This window comes from Siniperca chuatsi, linkage group LG7 (assembly GCF_020085105.1).
Source record: "Siniperca chuatsi isolate FFG_IHB_CAS linkage group LG7, ASM2008510v1, whole genome shotgun sequence".
Classification (NCBI taxonomy): Eukaryota; Metazoa; Chordata; class Actinopteri; order Centrarchiformes; family Sinipercidae; genus Siniperca; species Siniperca chuatsi.
Window position 1 is genome coordinate 29950523 of NC_058048.1, and position 14860 is coordinate 29965382.

Consider the following 14860-nt stretch of genomic DNA (forward strand, 5'->3'; position numbering starts at 1 on the left):
CTTAGCTAACCTCTTTCTCTGTATGCACTCCTGCACTTCCTCGTTCCACCACCAAGTCTCCTTGTCCATTTTCCTCTTTCCAGATGATACACCGAGTACCCTCCTACCTTTCTCCCTGATCACATTAGCTGTAGTGGTCCAGTCATCTGGGAGCACTTCCTAACCACCCAGAGTCTGTCTCAGCTCCTCCTTGAAAACTACACGACATTCTTCCTTTTTCAACTTCCACCACTTCGTCCTCTGCTCTGCCTTTGTCCTCTTCATCTCCCTCACCACCAGAGTCATTTTACACACTACCATCCTGTGATCCCATACATATTCTGTACACTTCTGTATATAGTGCATACATGCTTATATATAGTCTAGTCTGCTCAGTCTGAAACCACTGCCAGCACCTTTCTATTCGTACATTTTTATTGAATGTGTAATGGGATGTTTAGGCTGCCAGAAAACAAGCAACCAATCCTCCCAATTTGTGATTGAGGTTCCGTCAAAATCTGAAAACGTTTCCATAACATTTAACACTTTAGCAGCCATTATGACCTGAAGTCAGACACATACAGTAGGTACCTGCTTTTAATAATTTTCAAATGTAATTTTGAATGTAATGTTATTGAATTGTAGCCTTAAAAACGGACTCTTCTGAGCTCACAAAAAAATTCAAAGTCAGGAAATGAAAACTGATTGAGGTTAAAAGCTCTGTGTTTTACCATTCAATGAACAATGGGATATGTTTAGGTAATGACACAGAATACGGCAAACCTATCACCAGACAAGAACAGCAATATTGGACGATTCTTTAAAACCCTGGATTAAGTTCAGTGACAGTGTTTTTAAAAGTTTACAATGTCTGCGCATGGTAACTACAATCTGATTAAGGTTAAGGAAAGATTGTGTTATTGCCAATAAACTATGGCAACTAAATACTTGGTTAAGGTAAGGGGAAAATTATGGTTACAGTTAATAAAAAATGAAAGTCAGACTCATTTCAAGGCCATTCATCAACCTCAAACCTCAAACCCTTACTTTATGCCTATCTACATAAAGGGCAAACTACTTCCTGCATCAGCATTTCTATTGTCAAGGCTTTTGATCATATTTTCATCTTGTTCAGGGTTTGTTGATATCATTTATGGTTAATATTTAAATTATTTTGGGTTTGTCTAAATAGGCCTTAAAAATAGGTTTTTCTCTACCCCATGCCCCTACCCAATTGTATATGTTTTGTTTTTCTTAATTGATAGTTGATTGCTTGCTCCATAGTTATTGAGTAAAATTACCTTAGGTGACAACAGTCTGCATTTTAGTGTACTGTTTAGCTGTAATTTGAGAAGGTTTGTGACCAGGCCGCCATTTTTTTTCCTGCTTGAAAACACCCTAACTTGCATGTGTCTCTCAGAGTTACGTCACACGTTTCGTTGCTCAGATTGGCTGTAGATCTATCAAATTGCGTCCAGAGGCATTTTGGTCTGCGCCCGTTGATAACGCCCCTTGGAAATCGAAAATGAACTGAGCGGTTCTAGAGTATTCCAGGCTACCTTCCTCCTCCTCCTCCTCCTCTTTATTCCCTCCCTCTGTCCTCTGGAGGAGTACTGCTGAGGGTTACAGGACATGGATGGACAGATCAGAAGAATAGGAGAGGAACAGAGTGGAGAGGAAGAAAGTATGTCTAAATATGACAAAGAGAAAGCTTACTGGTCTTTGAAATGAAATCTGCTCTCAACGAGGAGGTGGAGGAACAGATTCCACTGGTCACTTTCTCTGAGGGAGGGACAGAGACATATTAGCCCAACCATGAAGCCAAACTGAACTGAGATCAGATTTTGATCAGACACATCATCCACCTCTAATAGGGCGTCTTCTTTGACCACAGAGAAATCGTTCACTCAAAGGCAGTCATTTTTTCCCAGATTTAACTTTACAATATTTACACTCATTTGCAATTGCTAAACACTAAAGAAGTTGCTGCCTCCCCTTAATTGCTCATTTTTTTCTTTTTCTTACTGATAATCAGCCAAAATATGAAAACCTCCACATTATATCTAAATACTTCCAACAGCTACAGTGTAGTGCGATAGCAAATAATGTTTCAGTAACATAAAACATTGGCAGCAGTCTTTTTTGATGCCTGTCTCTCTGAACCAAAGGCATATTTGTGGAGCTACTACTTTGCACCAACAATAAAATCTCATGTAGGACAAGTTCTATGATAATGACAATAATATTGGAACATTTCAGGAACAGGTTGCAAAGTGCTTTACAAAACTACATAAACTAGACCAGAATGCTTTGCAGCTACAAGACAGTCACCATACCATGAATCTCCGACTGCTGAACAGTAAACCCAAAGCTTCCTCGTGAAAAACAACTGTTGTGTAGCAGCTGTCCAAAGTAATATTCAGGAATGCAGGAAAAAACAAACTAAAGTCAGAGAAAAAGTGCATTTACAAAAAAATATGAATAACAAAATTTTATCAGAAAGTCACTCGTGGATTGTACCCAAGATCAGATTGATGTGATTTACTTTTACTAAAGAACCCACAGTAGTTTGATTAGTCTGGCTTCCAAGGGAGAGTTTTAGCATCCAGTAATTTTAATGTTAGTGGGAAGAACAAAGAGAGAGAGAGTTTCATTTGGACAGAGAGAGAGCAGCTCTGTGGAGCGTGGAGACTCTCTTTAATCTGAGACTTCTGGACTCTACAGCTGGTCTGAAAAGATGACAGCCTACACACACACACACTGCTGTGTTTGGTGGGTAGATGCCAAGGTTTGTATAATGAGGGCTGGAGGCTGAGCTGTGGTCATAATAACAGCAGAGATAAACGCACTGGAACGTTTTCATCACAGGACACATGCGCACACACTTGGATTAAAATGCCATTGCTAACTCAGTGTTGGAAATTATACAAACTCCTTGTTCAAGTTGTTGAGCCAGTTATAGATCAGTGTATCACACAGAAAGATTTGTGAAGCTATTCCGATATATGTCAGATATTTCAGCACCAAAACTGCCACACTGAAATACTCAACAGGTCCTTGTATGTGAAGGATAAAATGTGATCCACCCATTTTCTGGTGTTGCTCCCATCATAAGGATTAAGACATGTAATAATTGTTTTATTTTTTTTACGTTTAGTATTATGAAAGCTAGTTAAAGTTTCAAAAATCTTAAAGTTTAAACATTGTTAAACAAATAAAAATTAGCAGGAGATGGAACAGACTGCAGGCTTTGGGTTAGTTTTAAGTTGTCTGTCAATGCTTTTTTGGAGAAGACAGTACCATACGATAATGTTTAAGAAAAACCCCTCCCCTGTCCGCCTCCTATCAAATCACACTGTCTGATATTCCATTTGTTACAGGAAGTTGATATCCCGCAACTCTTTCAACAGGAAATGTATTAAGGAAGTAAGCATGGCAATGCAAAATGGTATAACAAGTCAACACTGATAATACTTTGCATTTGCTGATGAAAATGAAGATGAAAATAATAAAAAAAGAAACAAAGTAAGATGAAGTACAAGTACAGTTATTGTTCAATTACCAATCAGAAGCACAGAACTAAACCTCCATCTCCCACTGTAGACACAACTCCTCCCAAAGCCCATTTACAACTGAATGTAACAGAATGTCAGCAGAGTAGACTACAGACAGAAGGGGGTTGGACCGTCAACAAAGCCAGACTCTCCCATCCACTTATCTCTCCTCTCATCTTAATAAGACCAGAGCAGCAGCATCCTTCCCATAAGGCCGTGCTGTCCGGGTCTGAACCACAGTCTCATTAACCAGACATATTGGCCTCTGCAGTACAAAGGGCTTCCTCTGGAGCTGACACTCGGCCGTCCCGACTTGCTCATTTAAAACTGAAACGTTGACATCCTCGCTGTGTGCCATCATCGATATCAGTAACCGGCACTGTGGGAGAGAGCAGAGCAGAGGGGCTTCTACTTGTATTCACACAGAGTTGCTGGTTTTTGTGCTGAGATGAAGACGAGGGACGATGCTTGATTCAGATGTCGGATAGCGAGACACGGTGAAGAGGATCAGATTTGATGGTTGAATAGATCTCAATCTTTCACGGGACTTTAGATGTTCCTCTGTCTCTCTAATCCAATCAGATTCAATTCAGTTGTTTTCTGTGCAATTCATCGAAGCTATATGGTTTAGATTCATGATCCCATAATCTTGATTCATAATCTTACCTTTGCACTTTATTGTAAACAGGGATAAAGTGGACATGATCATGAAAATGTAGATCATCCTGTGAAATGATACTGTTTTCACAAGTGACGTTTTACAGTTGGCGTGTTGCATGTAAAAGCTTTTCATGCAACCTGGTTTAAAAAAAAAAACTACAAACAGAAAACTTAGTTAAGCTAAAACTAAACCTTTAGCACCTAGCTTCATGCAGCCAACACCGAGGATGCTAAAATCATGTCATGTCACTTTCAGTTGAACCAGCCGATACTATGAGCATAAAAATACCATGTAAGAAAATGACAAGAATTCAGTCTTGCTACAATGGGTAGTTTGAAGAGTATAAAGCTGATTTGGCATACGTATTTGACAAGATATGTCATTAATTCAACTGTAAATGAAATGATGGTTTGCATTTGCGAATATGAACAAACGACAGGTCTATAAAACAGCCCTTATTGTTGTCTACTTAAGCATAAGGTTGTTTTCGTTCAGATGTTTCATGTGAAGTTGTCTGAACCTTAGTCATCTTACCGCTCACCCCTGCAACCAGCTGTCCAGTATATTTATTGTGCAGCTCTGACCTTGTTTTGACTGACAGCGGTGGAGACAGGAGTTACTGCTAAACAAAAAGTCTGATGGATTACAGATAAATCTTTACTCTACAGGCTTCTGTGCTTTGACAGATCCTCCCTCAGGTTCCTGTCCCTCATCTAAAAATGTCTCTGAAAACACATAAGAGCGTCATGTTTTATTTGTATTATGTGCCCATACATACTGGTATTTTGGGTTGTTTCCAGAAATAGGTTCAAACATCATCACTCCTAAGAGTTATTTTTGTAAATTCCTTTACGTCAGCCTAACATCTCATTTTACTTTTGTTTCATCTCTTTACATTTTTAATACATGAATTGTGAGTTTACATGAAATTTACCATTTGGTGAATGATTCTAACAAACAGCCTCACATTGTTGGACTACATTCGAGTCATGTCCCCACAGGGAATTGAAGGTCCTGTCCTGCCTGTATTACTGTTGTGCACGATCACAGCACACTGATGTACGGTTACAGTTTTTTTTATTGCCCACATGGTGACACTGAGGGAGTCTGGGACTTTGGATCAGACTCAACAAACTTAAAAGCTACGCTCATGTGCCTGGTGGGGATGCTGTAGCTATGAGCCAAATCTCAAGCTTTGAAATTACTTAATTATATTATTGGCTCATCACAGATGTATTGCTTGATGTAAGCTACTGTATGTTGGCAAATGTGCAAAAGGAAAATCCAGTAAATAAGCATTATACAGACAGCATTTTTATATATTGTTGATACTTTTATTTTTGAATTAGTGTTCGATCCATTATTGTATTTGTTTTTATTTATATTTATAATTTATATTTATTAAATTTCCAATCAAATCTAGAGGTAAACACTTAGTTTCATCTTTGAAAATTAAGTTTATTGTTAAAGGGGTCACATTATGCTCATTTCCAGCTCTATTTTATTCTGAGATTCCACTAGAGTAGCTTTGCATAATTCACAGTTCAAAAACATCCTTAATATCTTATACTGGCCCGTTATGCAGCCCCTCAGTTCATCCGTTTTAGCTCCTGTTTATTTAAGCCCCCCCTCCCTAAAAGCCCACTCTCTTCTGATTGGCCAGCTTCCAGGAAGCCTGCCGAGAGGCTTGTGAGCCGCTGTAACTTGAGTTCTTTATACACCCATGTGACAGCTACAGTAACTTAGCTTGGAAAATAGCAATATGGTGCACTGAATTTGATGAATTTACTGTTTGTTGTATCAGACCACAGATGAGACAAGAATTAGGTTGGAAAAACGCCGGAGTGGAGTGTTTCTGGGGGCCGGGCCTCACTGATTACTGTACAAAAACACACAACTTTTATAACTTTATGCACTGATTTTTTTGTGATTTTGGTAATCAAAAAAGACATGGGAAGCTCCCTTTCTACAATATGGAACCTTTAAGTAAAACAGCCTACCTCAGTGTATGTTTGTCAAGACCCTTAAAAACACAATTTGAGGGATCCTTTTAGTGTATGAACAATAACAAATATTCTGTAATATGTCCTTATCAAATTTTCTCTTCCTTTGTCTTCTATCTTGTCACTGAGTGGTCAGAGATGAACATTTGAAATTGACTTACTATCATCTGTGCCATAGTGGACACCTGGAATATTTTGAAGAAGATTTTACTTGAGGAACTTGAATTTCTTTGTTTCTATACCAAAGAGGGGAACAATATCAGACTGAGAGTTTGCTTTCATCTTCAAAAATCCATCTTCTTTTTCAGGCTGTTGCAGATCAAATCCAGTCATCGCATCACAGCTGGACTTGGCCCAGATTGGCTCACTCGATAAAGAAATATTGAAATCGTCCGAATCAGGTAAGTTTCCTTCATTTCAAGTAGAGTTACTGCTGTTTTCTTCCCGTCAGTGTCCAGTATATGACTGACATTATTGTTTAGTTTTTTCACTGAACGGTGATGTCCATCATGAGTGACATCCTGCAGCACTTGATCTGATTTGGTGAAAAATTGAAGCAAAACCTATTTAGGGTAATGATGAATCAGAGGTCTGTACAGACGGTTTTGATGGATGTGACAAAAGTGACGGAGAATGTTTGAGGAGAAAAAATAGGATCCTGTCTCTTGGCTCAGCTAACCTTTAGAGCTCTCTCTCTCTCTCTCTCTCTCTCTCTCTCTCTCTCTCTCTCTCTCTCTCTATTTGTGGCAATTTCAGATCCAGCAGTCAGACACCTGCGTCTCTATTTGATAAATATTGAATCTGCTAGAGTTAGAAATTGATCTTTAACAAAGCCAACACACACACACACACACACACAGCGTTCTCACATACTGAACCTACCACAGGTTAGTAGCAGGTTAGTGGTGAACTTTGTTGTGCATGTGCTGGTTTTATTGCTGTCGGACATACAAATACATGCACGCACACACTCTCTGTAAACACACAAATAGACAGACAGCTGTGTGTGTGATGTGAATGTCTGTGTGTTTGTGTTTGCAGAGTCATACTGACAGAGTCCACAGAGAAGGTGTCACAGGCATGTGTACTGTGTGTGTGTGTGTGTGTGTGTGTATTATACTACTATACTCTTGTATCTTCCTAAAAATGGAGCTGAACACAAGTTGCATAAAAATGTGGACATAGTTCTTAAACATGTATGTTATAAGTGGCAGACAGTTTCTGACACTTGGCACTAGAGAGCTTGTTGACTAATGTAGTTGTTTCTTAATATTAATGAACAATTTCCTGGCAGTGGTGTTAGTATATGATGCTTTGATTGAGCTTTTTTTTTACCCTTTTTTTAATCAGCAAATCTATTAAATGTACCTGATTAAGATTATCCAAAAAATTAAAGACATCCAGTAATGCACCAATCCAAGACCGGACCAGTTATGAGGGTCCATATGATCTGTATTCAAAATGCAGCCCATGCAGTAGAGTTTACAAGGTCAGAATTTCATTTGGGTGGAAACACATATACTCTGGCTCTAGCACAATTCAGAGCACCACATATATGGGTTACAATTTACATTTAGACCTGTAAGTAAGATTTACAGTAAGTATAGTTGTTAATTAGAGCTGTGGTGTAGTGCGTTGACAGGTTGCAGTTGGGACACATAAGGTTATGCAAGTCAATTTGAGCAGGGGACAATTATTAACAACTTCGAGGGGCCCCACATGTATTACAAGCACATTTTGAGATAGCCCACTCAGACGTAAATTAAAGAAATCAGTGCAGACAAATACATCCATCTATTAATGACAACTGATTCTAGTTGGTTTGAAACTTGCTGAGGCAGCAAAAACAGCACACGTTAGGGACAGTGGTGAATCTGAATTATGAAACTGTATCAAAACCACAAAATGGTAACGTGTCTTGTGTAATACAGTTGATAAGCACCATCTCCTGTCCTCGATGTAATAACCATGGCCTCGAAACAGATTTGATTCACTTGTGTCTTTTGCTGGGCTCCATATACAAGTGTGTATGATACATAAATGTGAGTCTGTGGGTGTCCTTATGCCTGCATGTCCATTGCTTTGTCTCTGTTCTGTGTGTGTATCTAATGTGGGCCTGTGTATTGGTACATATTAGCCTCCTGATGAGCAAGGAGTCGATCTGTTCGCCAGCCAAGCGTATCAAAGACATTTCTGCTGCCTCTTAATGTAACATTTCTGGAAAAGCAGAGACTGAGATGCAGAGAAAGGCACGCAGTGTAAAGTTAAAAAAAAAGGCAGTCTTTACTGAAGGCAGGCGTCAGACACGGGAAGTCAGTCCAAGGCAGGCAAACAAATCAGACAGGGAGCAGGCAATAACCCAATTATCCAGAAATCAAGGTAAAGTCCAAAAACCGAACATATAAACACTAGAACGCTGGAGGCTGATGAACACACGGGGTAGAGCAAAGACAATCTGGCAAAGAGCAGAGAGCACAGGGAGGTATATAAGGGGTTTGCTGAGGGAGGGTCCAAGGGCAGATAATAGGGCACAGGTAACACGAAGGCAGGAACTGAAACGACAGGAGAGTTAATATTTCAAAACAAAACAGGAAACACAATGACAAGATTTAACGGGATGTTACACTTAAAGCAGACATGAGGACACTGTGACTATCAGCAGCAGCTGAAAAGCAATAACAATGGTTTAATAGGCAATGAAAACTAACAGTGGATCGCTTCTGACAGTGTTGGGTGGTTCCATCAGAGGCTAATAGCATTTATGGGCTTTTGGATGTGAACAGGGATGGGAGTGTAAAGACTTCTTGCCTCATTTGTTGCTGGTGTATCGTTTCTTTAAAAAGGACATAATGATAACTTTCAGAAACTTAAATGAAACCTAAATGAAAATGCTAAAGGAAACAGCCTTGGAGAGCTATGTTAACATATCTATATATATATATATATATATATATATATATATATATATATATATATATATATATATATATATATAGAGAGAGAGAGAGAGAGAGAGAGAGAGAGAGAGAGAGAGAGAGAGAGAGAGAGAGAGAGAGAGAGAGAGAGAGAGAGAGAGAGAGAGAGAGATGAGAAGAGTCACTATAAAAAGCTCATTTTTTGGCAACACTTTACTTGGATAGTCCGCCTGCAGATAGATTATAGAACATTTGTAACATTTCAACTGTTTCACTGTTTTCTGTAGATGTTTAACAGATTATCAATAGAGTAAATGTGACAATTCATGAACACCCTAACAGATATTTTTTGTGCCTAAACCTAACCAAACCTTTATTTGTGACACAGTTGAATTGTTGAATTTCAACTAATAAGGTGTTGAAATGTTACAAATACTCTATAATCTATCTGTAGGCGGACTATCCAAGTAAAGTGGAACCATCTTTTTTTTTACTTTTAAGAGGATTTTAGGGGAACCTTGATGAATACTTTAATGATTAAAGTGAGTGACTGCTGTAATTGTTAAGAAAGAACTTGTGAAGGGAAGTTATTAGGCTTGGAAAGCTGTGTTTTCATCTTCAGGGAATAACAATCACATCTATCTTTCCATCCATCTCTCTCTCTGGCTGATCATCTCTAGGAAGGATTTTATTTCTCCATCTTTCATCATGCACAGGATTCATTTTTTAACGCTGTGATTGCTTTTCAGTTGGTAAACAATTTGGATGCAGGAGGACCGAGTCTGCTCCCCAGAGAGGAGCAGCGCATTCAGACAATATCCACAAACGGCAATTTGACTGCCAATTGCTCAATTCACAGAACAAAATCAACCTCCTCATTGCTGACTGAATGGGTTTTCAGCTGCGTTAAAGAAGCATCTTCCGTTTGTGAGCAGAGTCTTTCACAACAGCTATACACACTCAGTCATCGTTGAGGATCCCTGTGAGGGTCCAAAATTAAAAGAACACTTTTCTGTCGTTGTTGTGGCTGTCATGTCAAACTTCACATTTCATTTATTGAAGCAAAACCTTTTCAAATACCAAACATTGGCAGAGAGAAATAACATGCAAATTTTCTGTAATGGGAATGTCTCTGCTTGCTTTATTGTAGATAGTAATGTGAAAAGTGTAGGTGTGTTTATTTGCCTTGGTTTTAATCGCCTCACCTTATTTTTATTACATTTAAATTTACAGTAAATCAAATTACTATGTGCAATGTTAACAATAACAAATAATTTAGCTTACAATGGTGATCTTGCTAAAAAAATAATAAACCAGCTCTGCGGAACTTTGTAGCTTCTTTCAGCTCATAGTTTTGATTTACAGCATAATTACTGTAAGCTCTGATGAACCCACTGTACACTACAGGCACCAAACAGCAGACAGACACAGGAAAGTGGAACATACTGTATATCAGCTAAAGAGCCAAACCAGAGCTAAAGGAGAGTGAATATTGGACTTAAATTCATCAGGTGGACACAGACACATCTCCAAGGGGATGGTCGTGCATCTCTGGGTCTGTTGGATCTGTAAGTGAGCAGCTGCTAACATGCTGACCATAACAACTTGATGGTGTAGTCCCTCATTCGTCCAGGAGTGTTCTATCGTAGAAAAGGTTTCAGTCGTAGTCATCTGGACACTGTTTTCAGAATCAAGATGTTTCGGCTCCCATCCGGAAGTCATTCTCAATTGTGAAAAAATGGGACGGGAACTAGAAATTTAAGCTACTCTGTGTTACATAAACCCTGCCCTTAGGAAGGAATCTGCCTGAGTATCTGTTAATAGCTAGTTTCACCTGAAACTGACCTAATGGTTTCCAAGATGGCCCAGTAATCAGTAATCAGGCCTATTGTTTTCTGGCTGCATCTACTTCATCACTGTTAAGTACCTGATTAGCATGTGATTGGCGTGACCAAGGTGATAATACACTCTGATAGACTTTGGGCAGATTAAATCTCAGACCACCATTTCTGCTCAAAGAGGGGTTTTCTTTTTTCACAAAAATGGCTTCCTTGACGCCCCGTTCAAACCAACTCTTCTCTCTACTTAGAATCTCCACCTCGCTGTCTTCAAATGTGTGGTTTGTAGCTTTTAGATGCAAATGCACGGCACTCTGTAATCCTCAGTTAGCGTGTCGTCTGTGCTGATAAAGTCTTTTGTGAAGTGGCTGTTTGGTCTCACCTATGTACCGCTCTTTGCAGTTTTCCTCACTGCACTGAATGGAGTAGACTACATTGCTCTGTTTCTGTGTGGGTAACTTGTCCTTAGGGTGAACGAGTTTCTGTCTTAAAGTGTTGCCTGGTTTAAAGAAAACAGGAACATCATGCTTTCTAAAGATCCTTTGTAGTTTTTCAGACAGTCCAGATACATAAGGGATGGAGACACCGTTCCTTCTAACAACTTGATATTTAGATTTGGGGGTTTTCTGCCCCCAAGTAGCCAAAAAACAATTAAAAGCAGCATTAATCAAACTTTAGTTCTCATATATGCAGCTATGTTCAGGATAATTTTGTCCCCAACCTTCAAGAAGTGCAAAATATAGACTGGAAAGAAGTCATTCACCTGTGACTGTTGGGACTATGGGATTCCATACCACGCAATGAAGTAGTACAAACTTGATGAAACAGTACAAACTATGAGCCTCTGAAATACCAAAATAGTTCTTAGTCTTGTTGCGCTGGTATACAAGTTGGAAAAGTTTCAATATTTCTCTATAAAAAGCTTCTTTTCTTTGCTTTTAAAACATGTTGATTAGTGATGATTTGAGCATTTTGTCATTTCATCTGCAGAGGTTGAGAAAACCAATGGTTGCTCCAGGAATAACTCAGTGAACCAAATTGTCTCGTATCTCTGTGTGATACATATATTTTGTATTCTTTTGTATTCTCTGTTCTCCTCATTTTGATTCTATTCAGATTTATTCTTTCCAACATCATGTAGCCACATTAGAGAAGCCTCTTTGCCGCAAAGCTTTAGAGGGTTTTGCTTGCTAATAGGAGTCCTCGTGTTGAACAATAGCGAGGAGCAGGCGCGCTGAACAAAAGCCTCTCACTCTGTGACAGATTTTAGCTGGCTGCTAATGGGAACCAACGCTCAGAGACCTAAAGCGCATAGAAAACAATCATCTCCACTCGCTTAGAACAGAAACCACAGGGGAAGAATAAATGAATGAATAGAGGAGAGAGAGAGAGGGAGAAGCGGTAGAAAAATAAAGGAGGATTTAATAAACGCAATGAAGACAATAAATTTGTGAAGTCTGTTATTAGTGCAGGTATTATATTCTCTAGGTTTTGATTTCATGGCTCTTGGAAGAACAATAGAGCAGTGAAACTATTTATTATCAAGATGTGTTTCCTCCTTTGCTCAAAGTATTCTCCGTCTCCATATCTTCACAGCACATTCATCTGTTGAGAAACAGTCGTCTGCAGAGATGGAGATGTAGCAGCAGTGCTTATTTTCACTCTACACTTCTCAACACATTCTTCTCACTTCTGCCATGCAGAGGGTGGGGAGATGAACCGGATCAGACTAAAGACAGATGTGGAGTTTGAGATGTGATTGGCCACCAGATTAAAGTCCCAGGAATTAAACTCAGAAACTAAATCATGAACAAAAACTACCTTTCCCCCAGTCATGTTTGCATTTCCACTGCATCTGAAGAACCATGGGGATTAAGTAAATTAGGCCGGTAATAAAAGCAACGGCTTTGTTTCAGGCACAATTATCGTGTGACAACACAAAAACACAAGAGTCATCATGTTGTTCTTTGTACTTTCCTGCTGGCTGACTGATGTTTGACTTGATGTTTGGAAAGGAGACGTGCAGAGGTGGAGAGAGAGACGCCAAAAAACAGTACATCCGTCTGCAAAGTAATGACTGAGTTTTTTAATTATGATGACAATCTTTCCTTAACCAAATAGTTTTAGTTATCTAAACTAAGCCAGACCATAACCTTAAAGGTGGTAGATCAGAAAACACACGTCATCTTTAAAGACACTGACAAATGATGCATACCTAAACTACTATTGTGTCATTTAGGTTTGAGGACTTGTCAAAAACTGCTGTCCACCGGTTCTGGCTTACTGTGCAAATGAATGCTGTACACAGGTTGTAGCAGCATCAGAAAGTACTGCATCCAGAGAAGGGACTTCTTGGAGGCCAGGAACAAAATCGAAACCCTAGTTCCTCTGGTCAAATGTTGGTAAAGTTGCTGAGTTCCTGAAAAGGTTCCAGGAAAAGCTCCTGTGGTTGTAAAGGGCTGTCAATAGCCTGATTTTCCCTGATAGCTTTCCTGTTTTCACTTAAAATGGAGATACATGTGGCCTTCGTATGTCTAACAGAGCCCAACAGTCATGAAACCTGTTCAAAACCTATGCTAACATTTACAAGGAAGTTTTCTAAACTCTTGATAAGTTTACAAAGCTTTCATTTGTTTTTGTGATTTTCAAGAAAGATTCTTATTTTCTTTCTTCTTTGATCCTGTATTACACCCTGTAGTGTGTTGTCTGTCCCTCTCCACAGCTCGGTCAGAGTTCAGCTGCTGAACAGCGCTCGCTACGTCTCCAAAATGAACAAATCAGACAGCCGTGCTCTGGAATAACTGCGAGCAGTGAGTGAAAGCTCCCAGACGGTATTTGTCAAAAAACAACAAGTCTTTGGGCCCTCTCATGGATAAATATATTAACTGTGAAAGGGTATAACTTGTGTTTAAATCTTGTTATTTTCACTATATACAGTAGAGGGGGTATCAGTATATTTTGGCACAAAATATTATGACACAAAAATGTGAAAAATCTGATGGATTAACCCCCAAAAGATACTAATTATTGTTTGCATTCAATAAATGTCATATCCAGCAGTTGCATGTCATCCATTAACACTTGAAATATTGACAGGCTTACAGTATGGCCATAACAAATTCCATTTCCCTACTACAAAAATCTAAAATCAGTTTGTGTGTAGCTCTTTATCCTTTTTCTTATTATTCAGTTTAGTTTTTTGTAGATAAAGAGCAGTTTCTAAAGAAAAGGCTAGTTTTCAGTGTAATAGATTCATTTGCATTTTGCCTATAAGAAGTAACAGTTCTTAAAAGCAAGAAACGTGAATCTTGAAGACACAACTTTTGCATATTTTGGAGTAAATTATACATTTCTGCTGTTAGTTTGCTCTATAAGAATCATAAGAGTATTGAACAGCAAATCCTGCATCTCTTACTGTGTGTTGTACCAAATGGTGAGCTGAGTGTATCCTTACAACCCTGCTTTATACTGTAGTGGTTTGGGAATGCATCCATTGTACTAACGTATTACAACTTTGAAAGGTGCCATGCAGAGTGTTGGCTGAATAAAGATGAATGTCTTTTCTACAAGAGGCATCATCCTCAGCAAATGAATGACACAAATAAGAAGTTTTTGGTAAGCAGGACAGCAGCCTTGATGGAGTAGCCTTAAACTCTGGACATAAAGTTTGTGCTTGCAGTTAGTGGTAGAGGACTGTCTTTACGAGGCTTGTTTACACCACATTTGGTGTGCGTTTCTTTTTATGAGCAGCAGATTCTGAATGAAATTAGATTGTAACTTTTAGCAAATCAAGTAGAAAAACTGCTGTTACATTGCTGCCTTAGTTATCCTCAGTGTCTTGCCCAAGGACACTTTCGCAGAGCAACTGTTGCTGTTATTGAGATTTCAATTCCAAGCTTCCAGCTGAATG

The 14860-nt window shown here is 39.0% G+C and overlaps 1 protein-coding gene across 14 annotated transcripts in view; it reads left to right on the plus strand.

Moving 5' to 3' along the window:
• si:cabz01090165.1 (uncharacterized protein LOC100333421 homolog) overlaps nucleotides 1-14860 on the plus strand; it is a 359346-nt gene that overhangs the window by 234972 nt on the left and 109514 nt on the right. For 13 of the 14 annotated variants that reach the window (XM_044202660.1, XM_044202653.1, XM_044202661.1 and 10 more), the window contains one exon: nucleotides 6506-6598. The exons of the other annotated variant lie outside the window; for it this stretch is intronic. The gene's annotated coding sequence lies outside the window, so the exon portion shown is untranslated. The remainder of the gene's footprint in view (nucleotides 1-6505; nucleotides 6599-14860) is intronic. 14 annotated transcript variants of the gene reach the window in all.